The sequence below is a fragment of the Bactrocera neohumeralis genome, chromosome 5 (genome assembly GCF_024586455.1).
Source record: "Bactrocera neohumeralis isolate Rockhampton chromosome 5, APGP_CSIRO_Bneo_wtdbg2-racon-allhic-juicebox.fasta_v2, whole genome shotgun sequence".
NCBI lineage: Eukaryota > Metazoa > Arthropoda > Insecta > Diptera > Tephritidae > Bactrocera > Bactrocera neohumeralis.
In genome coordinates, this window is record NC_065922.1 from 55,156,646 (window position 1) to 55,172,694 (window position 16,049).

Consider the following 16,049-nt stretch of genomic DNA (forward strand, 5'->3'; position numbering starts at 1 on the left):
CTGAAAGATAAGACAATGCGCCTCAAGTTATGTATGCTCCGATATATATTCACGCCATTCAAAAATAGCTTCGATACGCTTTTTTGCCTATGGACTGACAGCTTCAGTGGACGTGCACATTGTTGTTGTGCCTAACTGGTCTTAATTGAGCTCGGAAACGGTAAAGCCAGGCTCAAACATTGGTGATCCGTTCAAGCAATAAAATTGAGGCTTTGAAAAATCATTAAGCAACCAACGCTTTCGGACACAAGTTTGCGATCCATGGTAATAGCGAGTACAAAACCAGTGCCGGCAAGCAATATGTAAGTATTTTGGACCGGTTTCTAATCAAGCTCACTGTCTACCCACATGAGCAACGTACTTGCCGCACTTTGATATATGAATGTATGCACTATCTGTGAAACACACACTACTTGCCACGTTTACTAAAATTGGTGAGTACGCGCGTGTGTGTGTGTGTGTATATATGAGTGCTATATTGCGGCTTTCGGCGAACATGTGTTTACCGAATAGAAGTTGCAACTTTTATTCTTTCTCCGCCGAATTGTAATCACCATAGTCGTTAGCCTTAATGTTACCACTGGTGACGGCTTAAAGAAGCAGAGCCATCATCCAGCCAGCGGCTAGCGGTCCAATGGCCAACAACAGTCAACAGACAGTCGGAGAGTCGTCAAGTAAACATCGAAAACTTTTCATCATCAACATGAAAATAAGTTTGCAACCACATTCACATTTCAACACAGTTTTGCACAAATTGTGGCAACCGCAAGCTCGTCATCAACACGATTGCCTGTTGACTGTCTGTCTGGCTGCTTGACTGCACGGCTGCCAATTTCGTGCTACTTCTCTTCGTCTCTGCAAGCCAGACGTTGAACTACAAGCAGGCTGAGCATAAGTATGCTCGTAAGTACGAGCGCGATCCGAATAATAAGTACGGCGCCACTACCGCAAGAGATTTACTATGGTGTTGAGCATTCTCGCAGACCGTCAAAACATTACCCGAATTGAACTCCCAGTTTTGTTTTGACCGGTTGAGGGTGTGCTAATTGAGCCGGTAGGCATCTCTTACGGTGGCGTCGGTCATATTCTGTTTTAAATATTGGGCATGAGTAAACCCGACGGCGCAATGTGTCCCACGTTTGATCACGTTCAATTGTGAGACCACTCCCCAACAGTGTTTGAAGCAGTTTAAAGACAATCCGAAGGAGTTGCTGTGTCGTTTCGTGACCATTGTCTCAACTGAGACCAAGAAATAGTGGAAGAAGAAATCCTCACTCGGTCACTCGGCCGTTCCCATGACAGTGGGGTCTACGCAACCGGAGCGGGCCCCGAATTTTATACGGCTAAGGACTCACAGCTCAGCAGTTTGCCTCTTAACTATTTCAGGGTAATTTTCTGCTGCTAAAACTACAACAATTTCACCCTTTGTCCATGGTCCGAAGTTTGCAAAGACTCTCCTATCGATCAGAGGCATGATGGGCAACGTTTGGTGACCGTTGACGTAAGGTAAATGCCCTGGTACACAACAGAGACCAAGGAATAGTGGAAGATGAAGTCTTCACGCGACCATTCCCACGTGGGTCTACAAAACCGGAACGGACCCCAATATTTATCCGGCTAAGGACTGTTAACTCAGCAGTTTTCCTCTAAGTTATTTCAGGATTATTTTCAGCGGCTAAAACCACAACAACTAGAGAGTGAAGTAAATTCTCCGAAGTTTGCAAAGACTCTTCTATCGACCGTATACATGCTGGACACCGTTATTTCATATCAAGATTCACAAGGTGTGATCGAATGAGGTTAATCACAGGGATCCGCTTTGCAGACTTCCAGAAAATATAGTTTTTAAACGGTTTAAAGAAGATGAAGCATCGCTGGGTCAAGTGTAGCGACCGACAGCGAGACTATATTGAGAGCTCAATCGCAAGTTTTCCAAAATTTCCACTCTTCACTTTCTTGCTTCTGTAGGTTAAGTAATTATCGCACCGTCCTCGTGCATGTAAGTGCGTGCAACGCCACGTTGTAAGGAATGCGGCTACGCATAAGAGCGAACGCCTTCATATAACACGAAAAAGTGGTCGAAAAGTAAAAACGAAAAAAAAAACGAAAAACAACAACAATAAACAGTAATAATAAGCGCAAGAACACATGCTCCGCTTAAGCTTGCCGCCGGTCGGTGGCAACAACATACGGCTACGGCTGATTACTACACTTTATTGCTCGGTTGCCACACACTTCCACTTGCTGAGCTGAGCTGTGCTGATCGCTAGCCGCTGGTGCTACTTTGTTACCAATAACTATCCGAAAAATTGCTGTTAACCAAGAGTCAACTTATAAGCGCACTGCCGCTTCGCCACTCCGCCACAAAGTGCCATGCCTGCCATCTTTTCGTCACTATTTGACTTTTCAATTTTCGATTCTATCAGCAAAAGCGACAGCCAGCAATGCCACAACGACCACGACGCCTTCCGCCAGGCAACGTTTTGTACTCCGTAGCTGCTGTAGCGGTTGGCTTGCGTCGTGTTCAATCATGCTGCACGTTCCTGCTTGGTCTGTGTGCAGTTGACCACAATGAATTGGTTGCATGATGAACGAGACGAGGTGAAAGCCACTCTGCTCTGCTGCTGCTGCCGTAAAGAAGAAATTGATTTCTGGTCAAAGTGTGGTGGCACTTTTCTTACCACTTAACTGCGAACGGAATAGGAAATGAACATAATTCTCATGTTTTCAATATACTTTTCTAACATTTTTATTTTTTTATTTTTGTATTTTCACAATTTCTTCCTTTGCCTTATTGCCGTATTGCCATCTTGTTGTCATTTATTTTTGAAAAGGTAAATTTCCACATTTCTTGACCTTTGTGAGTTTGGGAATAGGGCAGCCGCCGTTGATTGCGTTGTGCGCTTGATGACCCTTTTTTCGGCACGCCGCATGCCCAACAAGTTATGCCGGTGCGAAGGACCAAAAAAACATCTCTGTGTGTGTGCAGACACTTATTGTTGAGTATTCAATTTATATGATTGCTTCAACTCGCACTCTCAGACCTTTAACGGTATTAATTTTTGAAATGCAAGCAATAGCTCTCGGGGACATATGTATGTTAAAAAGAGCGACACACACACACACGCATGAAAACAGACGTGGGCCTGATTCCTGTGCCCATTGAACTCTCATTGACTTAAGGGCTGGAGGCTGGCGGCCGGTTAGAGCGCAAAGGTGGAACAGGAAATTTGTTGTTTGCAAAGTGATGCGGAAATACTGAATTTCGAATTTCTAATCAATTACACCGAAATTATTATTATTACTATAAATAAAGAGACACTGCTGCCAACTTAAATGGTTCTTAGTAGGCAAATATCATATGAAAGTGTGTGAAGTAAATTGCTGCTTTGTCGGACAGCGAGCTCGCCGTGACGTTTGATAGCATAATAAATTAACTCTTCGTCTCGTGACGTTTCTAGAAATTTTAGAGCTTGTAAATTATTCCTAATTTCCGTCATTCATCTATCATCAACGCACTGCGTAGTAAAGCGCGCTCGGTTGCTTTGTTTTGTACACAAATTCTTTAGTTTTGTCCAGTGGTGGCTAGAGCGCGTGATTAAGACCAGCCTCCGGTGGAAATATATAATTATAGATTTTTTCCGCTCAAACAACCTTGAATGCTAAGCAAAGTGAAGAAGTGTAGACGCTGTGTACTTATATGTCGGCGCTTCAGTTAGTTGGAGGCGGTCATTTGGAACACAGGCCACGTAAAGCGCGTTCGAATATCCGCTACTTCTTTAAAATGTAAATTGATTAATGATCCCTATTTGTTAATTAAAGGCAAGTATGGTCAGTACGGTGTCGGCAAATGGAGTACACTGCGTGATATTCGAAGCATATTTGGCGCAAAACTGTTGAGGCTCGTTGAAACTCGGAGTTTGCAGTACACATTTTTAATGATAAGCCGACTTAAGCAACACTTTTTTTAACGTAATTAGTATGGGTTCCATATTATTTACTAAATTAAATTATCTAAAAAAAGGTGGCAACTCTACTGAAAAATATTTTCAAGTGCCATTGACTTTTGAAACACATATTTTTTAAATAAATTTTAAAATTAGAATTAGTTTATCAATTTTATTGACTTAATTTCTCAAACAAGTGGCAACCCTCTTCAAATATTTGCTTCATTTCATCCTAATAGTCTACCATTAATATTTTCGCTTAGGAAAAATATGTGTTTCCATTTATTTAATATATTTAATTAATTTAAAAAAAAAATAAAAGTTGGCAACTCTACTGAAAGGCATTTTCAAATGCCTATGACTTTTGAAACACATATTTTTTATATAAATATTAATATTTGAATTTCATCATCAATTTTATTAACTTATTTTCTCAAACAGGTGGCAACCCTCTTTAAAAATATTCCCCTTATTTCAACTTTAAAGACTGATATTCATATTTAAGGTTGTTTTTATGCAATAATTTTTTTTTTAAATTAATAAAATTTCCAAACAGGTGGCACCCCTATAACTTTATTTTTCTTTAGTATGTTACTTTTCACTGTCGTTAGCTCTGTACATATAATAAATAATATTTTTTTTAAATAAGGAACGATCAGATATTATTTTAACTGAGATTATGCCTTAACCTTACTTTTGGGAAACTAATTGAGTAGAAGTACATACGTTCCAAAATTAAAAAATTGTTGCAAGATAGGCTATTATTTTAAGTTTTTTATTGATTTTCTCTGTTTATTATATTTCTAAATAGGTGGCAGCCCTCAAAATTTCATTTATAAAATAGTGGCATCGACAACTACTTGTTTTCTCTTTTCTATTCTATTTCTAAATAAGTGGCAACCCTACAAATTTTATTTCTCTACACTAGTACATTTGTAGAGTCGTGCGCTGCATCAGATTAAGTAAATCAACTATTTTAACTGCAAATTATGAACGGTAGACACAAACAGACGTCATAACCTCACTTTTGGGAAATTGCGATGCGTGAAAATGCAGCGAGTTAATTTTTATACGCTGTATTGGGTGTACAAAGTTTGCCATGAAGGTTGTAACACACAGAGGGAAACATTGGAGACCTTTTAAAGTATATATTATATATAAATGATCAGCGTGATGGGCTGAGTTGATTTAGCCATATCCTTATGTCTGTCCATCTATCCGTCCTTATATACGCGAACTAGTCTCTCAGTTTTTGAGATATTCATCTGAAATTTGTAACACCGCCTTTTCTCTTTAAAGCGCTGCTCATTTGTTGGAACCGCCGATATCGAACTACTATGTCATACAACTGCCATACAAACTAAACGATCCACATCAAGTTCTTGTAATAGAGAACTTTTTCATTTGACAAGATATCTTCATAAAATTTAGTATGGACTAACTTTTTCAATTGACGAGATATCTTCATCAAACTTGACATAGATTACAATCCGAGGGAATGCTTTAATATCCGAAGAAATTGTTTAGACCGGATAACTATAGCATATAGCTACCATACAAACTGAACAATTCAAATAATGTCCTTGTATGGAATACTTTCTTATTTGACGAGATATCTTCACGAAAATTAACATAGATAATAATCCAAGGCAACAATACAACCTCCGAAATTATTTATCAGATCAGATCACTATATCATATAGCTGTCATACAAACTGAATAATCAAAGTCAAGTTTTTGTATGAAAAACTTTTTCGTTTGATGAGATATCTTCATGAAATTTTACATAGACTATAATCTGAGGGAATGCTATAATATCCGAAGAAATTGTTCAGATCGAATCACTAGCTGCCATACAACCAATATAACCTTTTATGTAAATAAATTTAAAACCAACAATCCAGTTGTTTAAGAAAAATTTCAAAATTATTTGTAATTTGCTATTTTATCAAAACATACAGTTGTGAGCATATTAATACGGGTAGGCCCCAAATAAACGGTAAATGTATAGTCAAATAATGGGTATGTGGTTTCCACTGCAAGCATACACACAACTCTTTTGAGTAAACAACAAACAAAGCAAGCGCCGTTTGAGCTTAAATTTGGATGGCTTTTCTACTTTTTTTACTCGGTGTATTTTCGGTCATCCGATCTTATTTTAGGCCATTCCATATTTTTAGCAATTTATAATTGAAAATAACAAACAAGCAGTCAAATGAAAATTCCATTTAGATATTTATTTTTCTATGCCTGCAAGCAGCTAGCTACTAAAAGGTACGAAAACAAACGCAAAACCCGGCAGAAAGGTCAAGGAAAAATGCCGATATCCATCAATGGTGGTTTAGAGCAACATGGGACTAGCAGCTACTGTCCAATTGAATTGAATTACTTCAAAATAATTCCATGTAAAACTTTGCCACGGTACATGCCATGCTGCGCCAGCAACTCAGCAACTTCCCGCACGAGTTTTATGAAGCAAACAAAAGCAGAAGGGCAAATAATAACAACAGCAACAGCAACAATAACAACAACAGCAGTAAACTTCAACTTCTATGGCTGCTTATGCCGCGCGCAAAAGTTGGTTCTTCACCAACGCATTACCACTTGTCAGCATTAAGCGCATACGATTTATAATCTCTCGAAACTTTTCTTTTTGCGCCAAGATTTATTGAAAATATAATGCGTGATTTTTTGTTAACAATTCATTTTTCATATCCTGCCTACACATACACACACACGCGCACACGCCCACAACTACACAAAAGATGCGGCGGAATGAAACAAAAGTGCACACACAAGCAGCGACAAATAAGCGTGTAGGTGTGTGTGTAAAAAACTAGAATTTCGAAAAAACATCACACAGCCAGCGGAAAATGTCAGACAACGAGCACGGCGGCGGCGGCGGTGGCGGCGGCGCTGTGAAAAATGGCTAAATGGGGTGGAAAACGACAACAAAACACACGCACACAGCGGCACACGCTTGACGCTAACGTTGACGACGGCGACATAGACGGGTACTCGCTTCTCATAAATAAGATTAGTCGCAGTCGCTTGAGCAGACGAAAAAAATTTAATCAGGGGCAAAAACTGCAAGTAACTGTAAGTCGGCGCAAATTCGGTAAGAAATAGATTGCTTCAAGTGGGTGGAGCACCCTTGCTTGCTTGCTTGGTTGGTTGGTTGGTTGGTTGGTTGACTGACTGAGGCTGAAACTGAAGCTGGGGCTGAGGCTTGGTGTGTTGTGTTGGTTTGACAGTGGCCTTCCCAAATATGATAAATAAATTTGTTGGTTATTCAAAATCAGTAAGCGTGACTCGGAAAATATTCGATAAAATAAATTTGTTGATGAATATGCACTACCCACAAATTACAGTCTGTCAGAAAAGTCGCTGTACGCAAGCATATACATATCTATAAAAAAATTTATAAGCAAGTATGTGTGTCTGTACATACATATATGTATGTCTGCCTCGCTTTTTCTGCAACCATAAATAAGCAAAAAGCATCCTTAACGCTCCTCATTCGCGGTTTGGCGTAGCGCTGTAATGCAGCAGCAGTTGCCTTTGTTCTTTGTCCGCAGCTGTTAGATAGTTTTCGTAGCCATTTAATTTCGAAAATTCGAAAAGAAGGCGGCTGACTTTATTGTAAATTTATTATATTTAAGCAATTTACTGCCAACGAAACACGCTGCCGGCCGGTGGCATTTGGCGGGTGGCGACGTTATGCTGATTTATGTTAATTTCCTTCTGAAAATTGTGATTTTTCATACACTGCGCTCGCAAAAAAAGAAGATTTATTGACTTCTGTTTTTTAGGGCTTACAGATGACATCAACCGATTTGGTTTAATGGTTAGAAATATGAAGCATTGAAATGCTAATAAATATTTTACAAATTTGACAGTTATGTCCTTGCTGTGGTGAAGACTTCATAGGCATATACATACATATAGACAGCAGTGGACAGAGAAATAGGAGACTATGAAAACTAACCAGTATTTCGAACAAAATCAAAAATATTGTTGATTTTTCCAATGAAATCCTTAAGTGGCAGACAAAAACTAGAAATCTAATAATGGGAAAAGAAACAATTTACTGAGTTCGAGGTAGTTGACTTAATAAATCCGAATTGATACGAAGTGTTTAAACGCAAAAAACATCACCATTCTGAATATTAACGACTTTGGGGAAAATATATTTTCGAACAACTGCAGTCAACCTCGCTAAAAGTTCTAAATATCTTTTGGAACTTGCTAAAATTTCAACAAAATATGCGCTTCACTGATTTTGAACACCTTTCCACTTCGACAATGTTTAACTCCTGTTTCTTTAACCTCTGGTCACAGCTCTTCAGACATCAAGTAAGTCACAGTATTTCGATAACATCACTCAGACTTTTAAACCGACTCCAACTCCACCCAGATGGATACGACGGCGACCGTATAAAATAGGACCTCCTAGTCCCTTAGTTCTAAAGAAATCGACTTGAAATATTTCATGCCCATATATATCCCCTAGAAGCTACCGTCGACGTCGATATCGGACCAGTATAGTATATACATACATACATAGCTGCCATTCAACCGCTCGAAATCAGGATAAAGATCTTCATAAAAGATTTAGCTTTAGGTACATATAGTTACTAACGACTAACAGAAGGTTTCAAGGCGGCGAAGAGCATGCATAATCTTCTTTGTAGAATATGGTCGGACGATTGGAATTTTAGTGTACTCTACTCAATCCACAAAATAGGAGACCCCACAATCTGCGTCAACTACCTCCTCAACATGGCATATAAGGTTCTGTCGAGCGTACTGTATAAAAGATTAGATCCCACCATCAACAAACTGATTAGACCTTATTAATGTGGTTTCAGGCATAGAAAATCAAAAATAATATATAGATATTCACCATGCGCCAAATCTTGAAACAGACCCTTGAGAGGAAGATCGACAAATCACCTCTTTGTCGCTGCTTTTGATAGTACGAAAAGGAGCTGCCCTTACGCCGCTATGTCTGAATTTGGTATCTCCGCAAAGCTAATACGGATGTGTAAGCTGACGTTGAGCAACGCCAAAACCTCCGTCAGGATCGGAAAAGACCTCTCCGAGCCGTTCGATATCAAACGAGGTTTCCCTAGCGCGCGACTGCTCAATCTACTCCTGGAGGAAATAATTCGAGCTGCAGAGCTGATTAGAGATAATCTTCTATAAGAGTGTACAGCTGCTGGCGTACGCCGATGACACCGACATCATTGGCCTGAAGCAAAGCGTATGGGTCTGGTTGTGGTCGAAGACAAGGCGAAATATTTCCCGTTATCAAACAAACATTTATCACATTTGCGACTTGGCTCCCACGTCATTGTTGACAGTCATAACTTAGTCGTAGATAATTTCGTCTACCTTGGAACCAGCATCGACACCAACATTGTTTTCAGCCTTGAAATCCAAAGCAAAATAACTCTTGATAACAGGTGCTACTTTGGACTTAGTAGGCAATTGAGAAGTAAAGTCCTATCTCGACGAACAAAGACCAAACTCTACAAGTCCCTCCTCATCCCCATCCTGCCAGAGGTATGGACGATGACAACATCTGATGAGTCGGCCTTAGGAGTTTTCGAGAGAAAAGTTTTGCGAAAGATTTATGTTGCTTTGCGCATTGGCAACGGCGAGTACCGCAATCGATGGAACGATGAGCTATACGAGATATACGATAACATTGGCATAATTCAGCGAACCAAGACGTTACTCTCTGACGATAAAAGATAACTCCAGCTCTGAAGGTTTTGATTCAACCGAGTGAAGTAAAGGAAGAGAGGACCACAACTCCGTTGGAGAGTGGAGCGACTAACTGACTGTTTGAACTGGAGATGCAAAACGAAGAAACGAATGGCACGCTATTTCGGCAATAGCCGCCTCAGCGGTGTCTAGGTCAGCAAAGAAGAAGAAGACTATACTTAGAATACTTCTTTAAGGAATTTTTGCTCTCGAAACTTGAATTTTTACAAAATAATCCGATCAAAACGTATGTACATAGGTATTTACAAACATTTAGTTATGTAAATATTTAACCCTTCATCCAACAGATGTGCACTCGCTGCACTTTTCAGACATTAAAATTCTTCTCGATATTTACAAATATGAGTTCTTAGAAGAAGCATTTCTAGAGGCAGAAGCCTAGGTTAATATTTATCTTAATTAGAACGAAAGAATGCAGTTTATTTACGAAGTCATACATAAAAGTAATTACAATTACTATGCAATAACAACAAACAATGAAAGATATCATAACAAGCATATGTGGGCACTAAAGTTGCCAGATGCAACAAAGTCAGCGCTAACGGTTAACTGCCTTAATATATAGCTGCTTAAGCAACTATTTGCTATAAATCATTGCTGCTGGCCGGCGCAATAGGTGAGAAATGCATTTTAGCATTAGCCCGACGTTTATAGTAACACTTAAGCATTCCACTGAATGGTGTTTATGTGGGCAAGGTTACTCAATTTATTGTAAAAGTCACTTTTAACAGCACTCCAGACGCTGGCAGTCACAAAGATGCTACAACAAAATGTGCGTAAGAAGACGCAGATCGATTGTTGCGCAAGCAAAGGCAGAAGGAGGGCAGAGGGAAGGCAGAAAAAAAGGTGCTCGTATAATCCAAATGTTTACAGACAGCGCCATGTGGCAACTGCCACACACATGCGACTACAAGTACAAAAACATTGCCACTGTGCGTTCTCGGCTGCATTTACTACTTTTTACACTTATCAACCTCAAGAAAACTGCTATTTTATGACGTTATTTAGATTATAATAGCAGATAAATCTAAACAGTGGTTCAACTTAATGACCCAAGTGGTTGCAGAGAAAGTCACAACAGTCTCCAACAGTCTCTCGGTGCTTGTTTGCTTGGTGTGTGTGTGTGTGTAAAAGCAGCTGCTTTGTTTTTCTACCTAACTGTAGGTCATGAAATGCCATGGAAATGCCTTGAAAATATGTGCATATCTCCGGTTTGTAAAATGAAATTAACGACAAGAAAATTAATGAGCACTTTTTTGTGGCTTTAAAGAGTTATGGAAATCAAAATGACATTTTTATTTGACTTTATATGAGCAATAATTTTATTTGTGCACTTAAATCATACTTCAACTCTTTCTTGCAGCGAACACATGTTTATTGTATTAGCATGAAGATTATGACAGAGCGGGAGAGAGAGAGAGAAAGAGAGACTTTTGAAAACAGGCTAACTTTGTTGTTGCTTACACTTCTTTAATTACTTGAGATGAAATAAAGCAATGCAAAGAGAGCAGAGAAGTGACGAATCGAACACGACAGTCAAGATAAGATAAGATAGATATACGATATTGATAAAGTCCAATATACGGTTAGGTGCGGTGAGGCGATCTCACCTCATCTCACTATTTGGAAACATGGATCCTCGGGCCTTTATCCTGCGTCTGCTGTGCAGTCAGTTAGCAGGCGTTCTGGGGTTTCAGGCTCCTTGTCGCAGAACCGACAACTAGGCCCATGTTGTATAAGTGCTTCCTCAACTTGCAGTGGCCAGTGTAGAATGCGACAAGTAGCTTGAATTTGTCCCTGCTGAGGTTATAATCCCTTCCTAAAGCTACTTGGTATGCGCTAGTCTTGGACTTGTTACCAATATCTCTCTCTGCCTACTCCTTCTTTCTTGCAGAGCAGCTTCTTTATGGTATGAGGACCCACCGCGATGAAAAGTTCAGATCTTACCATGTTAGTAGATGCTGCGGAGCGGGTGAGCCCATCAACCCGTTTATTTTCGGCTATACCTTTGCGACCGAGCACGCAGATAAGATGCACTTGGTTACGTTCCGCTAGGTTATTCAGCCGTTCTCTACACTCCTGCACCAGTAGCGATTGGATCGCATAGACAGAGACTACTTAAGACCCGCTTGACTATCGCAATGCTTATATGTACGTTCGTTGCGATAGTTGCGTTGGAGGTTTATCTCTGTGCACCAACTTATAATAAAGACTTCTGACTGAAAAAAGATCGGAAAACTTCCCATAGGTATGAAGAGTTTTGGAGTGTGGTCCTGCGACTCCTGCACCAATTCCCTCCGACGTTTTTGAGCCGTCGGTATACCACTGGATTGCATTATCCCTAAGCAGTAGCTCGAGAGTGGAATCATTCCATTCGTTCTAAGATTAACCTTGAACTTCATGGTGAAGTTTACACTTTTAGTAATGCTGTACCTTGGGAGAAGAGCCAATAGCATCACACAACTTAACTCTTTCATCCGCTGAGATGAGATTACCTTGAGCATGAGAGAGACGCTGGAACACCTCCTCTGGTATGCCCATTTATTTAGAACTCGGCTTAAATATCTAGGAGCTTCGCAATTCAAGGGACTGGATGAAGTATCACAATTATATATCAAGTTTCTGTTAAACTTCGAAAAAAAACGCTGACATCCTACACGACGTAAACTTCAGATTCTTTCGAAGATTATATTGTTTGCCTTAGACAATAATCCATGCCATATTTCGGGAAAATATCTTGTCAAGTGAAATTTTTTCATACAAAAATTGATTTTGATCGTTCAGTTTAGATGGCAGCTATATGTTTCAATTATCCGATATCGGCGGTGCTGACAAAACTTCTGAGCAGCTTCTTGGAGAGACGGAAACGAGAACAATTTAAAATTTTCAGATCGATATCTCAATACATGGGGGACTCAGTTCATCACGCTGATAATTTATTTATAACGGGTGATCCAAGTAGAGGTACTTTTTATAATAGCCTTTTTTTGACAGATCTCGCATGAGTCGTGTCAAGCTCTCATGTTATTTATTGTAGGGTCATCGAGGTTTCCCCCTAGGTGTTTCAAACTTCCTGGCAAACTTGACATAAAAATAAAGGCTAGATAGTTCTCAAATTCAAATCAACAACAAAAAGAACGCAACACATGTTTCACATCTTCAATATTAACAGTGATGTTTAATACCATCAAGAAAATATTAACAGAGTTGAGCATGCATCCGACACTGGCTTATAAAACATAAATTTAACTTGGCTTTCTATACCGTGAGATTTTATTGAGAATGATAAAACACACCTTTAAGTTAAGTTCTGTTATTACTCTATGAGTTAGAGGTATTTTCTAATGAGACAACTGTCAGTCACTAAACGAGTTGTGTGACTCATGCTTGTATAAACAACACTTAACTCGAAATGATAATACTTGTTGGTATTCATTTGGCTGCACCCCTATTTATGGATCTTCCGTTCCCCACTTTACTTTAATGTGCATGCTTATTATCTCTTTTATGTGGGCTAGAAGAAATACAATGACACTGATAATGTACAATATATGGAATTACAATGAAGCGCTCGTGCTTTTCTCAGCATCTGTGGCGCCATGCAGGCGCTCATTCATGCGTTTGGAGCATTGAAATGCTCTGCTTCAGCTGCCACTTGCGAACTTTGTTTTTCTTATATCAAAAAAGATGTTTCTTATATGAAAAAATATATTTCTTATATGAAAAATGATAGTAAGGAATTATTTGAAACATCGGCTAGTTGAAGTTGACTTTTGAAGAGCCATATCTTGACAAAAAGTTGCAAAAATCATCGATTTCGATATATACATATAAATACCTATCTGACTGTAGTAAATATGTTTCAATGCATAAATAATTTCAATAGCGTAGACATACATTCTTAGAAGGTACAAATGATGTGTAAAGAAGGAGAGTCAATTATGCCTTAGTTATAATAAATGAAGCTAAATTGTGTGCTGTTTTTACGACACAATAGCCGTCATCGATTCGCCATTTCACTATCGCTATCTTGTCAAAAAGTTTAAATAGTAGAAACAACAAAGTGATTGAAGTGAATCTGATATCGGAGAATATGCAAATGCCCCATTAAAATGGGGTTGAGTAAGTATTACTATAGGAAATGGTTCAAATGTGAAATAACTCACAAAATTAACAGCACAACATTTATTCTAAACACGAAAAACGAATTTATTTTTTCTTATATCATTTTCAGAGTTCAAAGGGTTACATGGGTTTATGGGTTTAAAAAAATCGACTTTTTTATTGTCTTATTCAAGTCTACAACACGTCTAGAATATTGTCCTAATATTTGACAGTCGAAAAAGTATTTTCGTATTTTGTCAATAGATGTCGTTGCAGTCAAATATCTCCAGTACTACCAATCACATTGTGTCATAACATATATTGTTGGAAAGGTGAGGTTTTAAGCTTCATTTAACCAAAGAATTAAATTAGCGGAAGTTTCAAAAACTAGTGAAGACAATTAAGAAATTCAATATATTTTGAAAAGAGAAGAATGCCACCACGCCACCAATGAAATTTGTAAAGTAAATGCTGTATCAGTTCGTGTAGCACAACAATGGTTCGCTCGCTTCCGTTCTGGAAATTTCGATGTGAAAGGTGCACCTCGCTCTGGTCGACCTATCGTTGAAAAAGTCGATGAAATTATAGAAAATATTGACCAGGACCGTCACATAAGCAGCCACGACATCGCTAAGGAACTTAACATTCATCATCAAACGGTTTTGAAACATTTAAAAAAGGCTGGCTACAAAAAGAAGCTCGATGTGTGGGTACCACACATTGAATTGTATGTGCAAAATTTAATGAACCGAATTAACATCTACGATTCTTTGCTGAAACGAAATGAAATCGAACTATTTCTGAAGCAAATAGTAACAGCAGAGGAAAGTTGGAACAAATACGACAATAGTGTGCGAAAAAGATCATGGCCCAAGCGTGGTGAAGGTCAACGAATGGTCGCAAAACCACGATTGACGCTTGAAAGGTTATGGTGGGAGTTTGACGGGATTGGAAAGGAATCACCTACTACTAGCTGCTCCAGCCTGGTTAAACGATTGATTCTCCATTTTTCTGTGAACAACTGATGAGATTGAAGCAAGCAATCGAAAAAAACGGCCAGAACTGATCAGCAGAAAGGGCGTCGTCTTCCATCAGGACAACGCTAGACCACACACAACTTTGATGAGCCGGCAAAAACTGGGAGAGTTTGGCTGGGAAGTTTTGATGCATCCACCGTATAGCACTGACCTTGCACCATCGGGCCACCAATTCTTTCGATCAATACAGAACTCTCTTGACGGAATAAAGTTGACTTCAAGAGAAGCATGTGAAAATTACTTGTCGCAGTTTTTCACCGAGAAACCAGAAAATTTTTACACTGATGGAATAATGTCTCTAGCAGAAAAATGGCAAAAAGTGATCGACCAAAATGGTACATACTTATTTAGTTCATTAAAGTTCAATTTAAAAATAAAAAAAAGTTCAAGTTTGATTAGAAATACGGCTACCCTATATTTCAAGTTGGTTCAAGTCTGCCAAAAATCCAATTCTCAGGTTTTTCTTTTCTTTCGTACAAGTTCTAAATTCTTAAAAAAATATTTCATTTTTTATATGAGAAAAAAATTGTTGAAAAAGTCATGTTTTTACCCGAGGAAACGAATGTGAGCCATTAAGGCATTATATCCACTTGCAAATCATAAACATATGCTTTTTGTGAAAAACATACAAATAAATAAAAATAATGTACATTTACAAAATTTAATACACTGTGAAAATTGGTGATTTATTTTGGAAAATTTTGGATTTTCTTGAACCCAAAGCTGATCACTAGGAAAACCTCCGAAGGTGACAGGCAATAAAGACGATGTTTCTGCTTTAAATTATGTCAAATATAAAAACCAAAAAAATGTGTGTTACTTTAAATGAACTAGCCATAATTTTGATTTTTGTGAAGTGGCGAATCGAACAAACAACTGGCATAAATCAAATATTCGCTTGTATTGAACTCAAGTGGATACCTTCCTAGTTGTTCGACACACAATGATTCTGAGGGCCGAGCATATTTGCAGGGCTCACAGGAAACGTAAAGAGAAGTGGTGAATGGAAGACAGTTATGGCTTAAAATCGTATATATTTATATGGAAAATATATATTTACAGCAGTGACTTCATAGCTCTGCTCAGCGCTGCGGCTATCTGGTAAAACCCTGGGTAACATTTTTTTAATACACCAAAGTAATATTTATTACAGATGTACATATTTATA

General features: G+C 38.6%; 1 protein-coding gene across 5 annotated transcripts in view; it reads right to left on the minus strand.

The window, feature by feature from the left end:
• Window positions 1–16,049, minus strand: part of LOC126757908 (homeobox protein prospero-like) — a 272,254-nt gene that overhangs the window by 226,999 nt on the left and 29,206 nt on the right. The gene's annotated exons all lie outside the window — the stretch shown is intronic.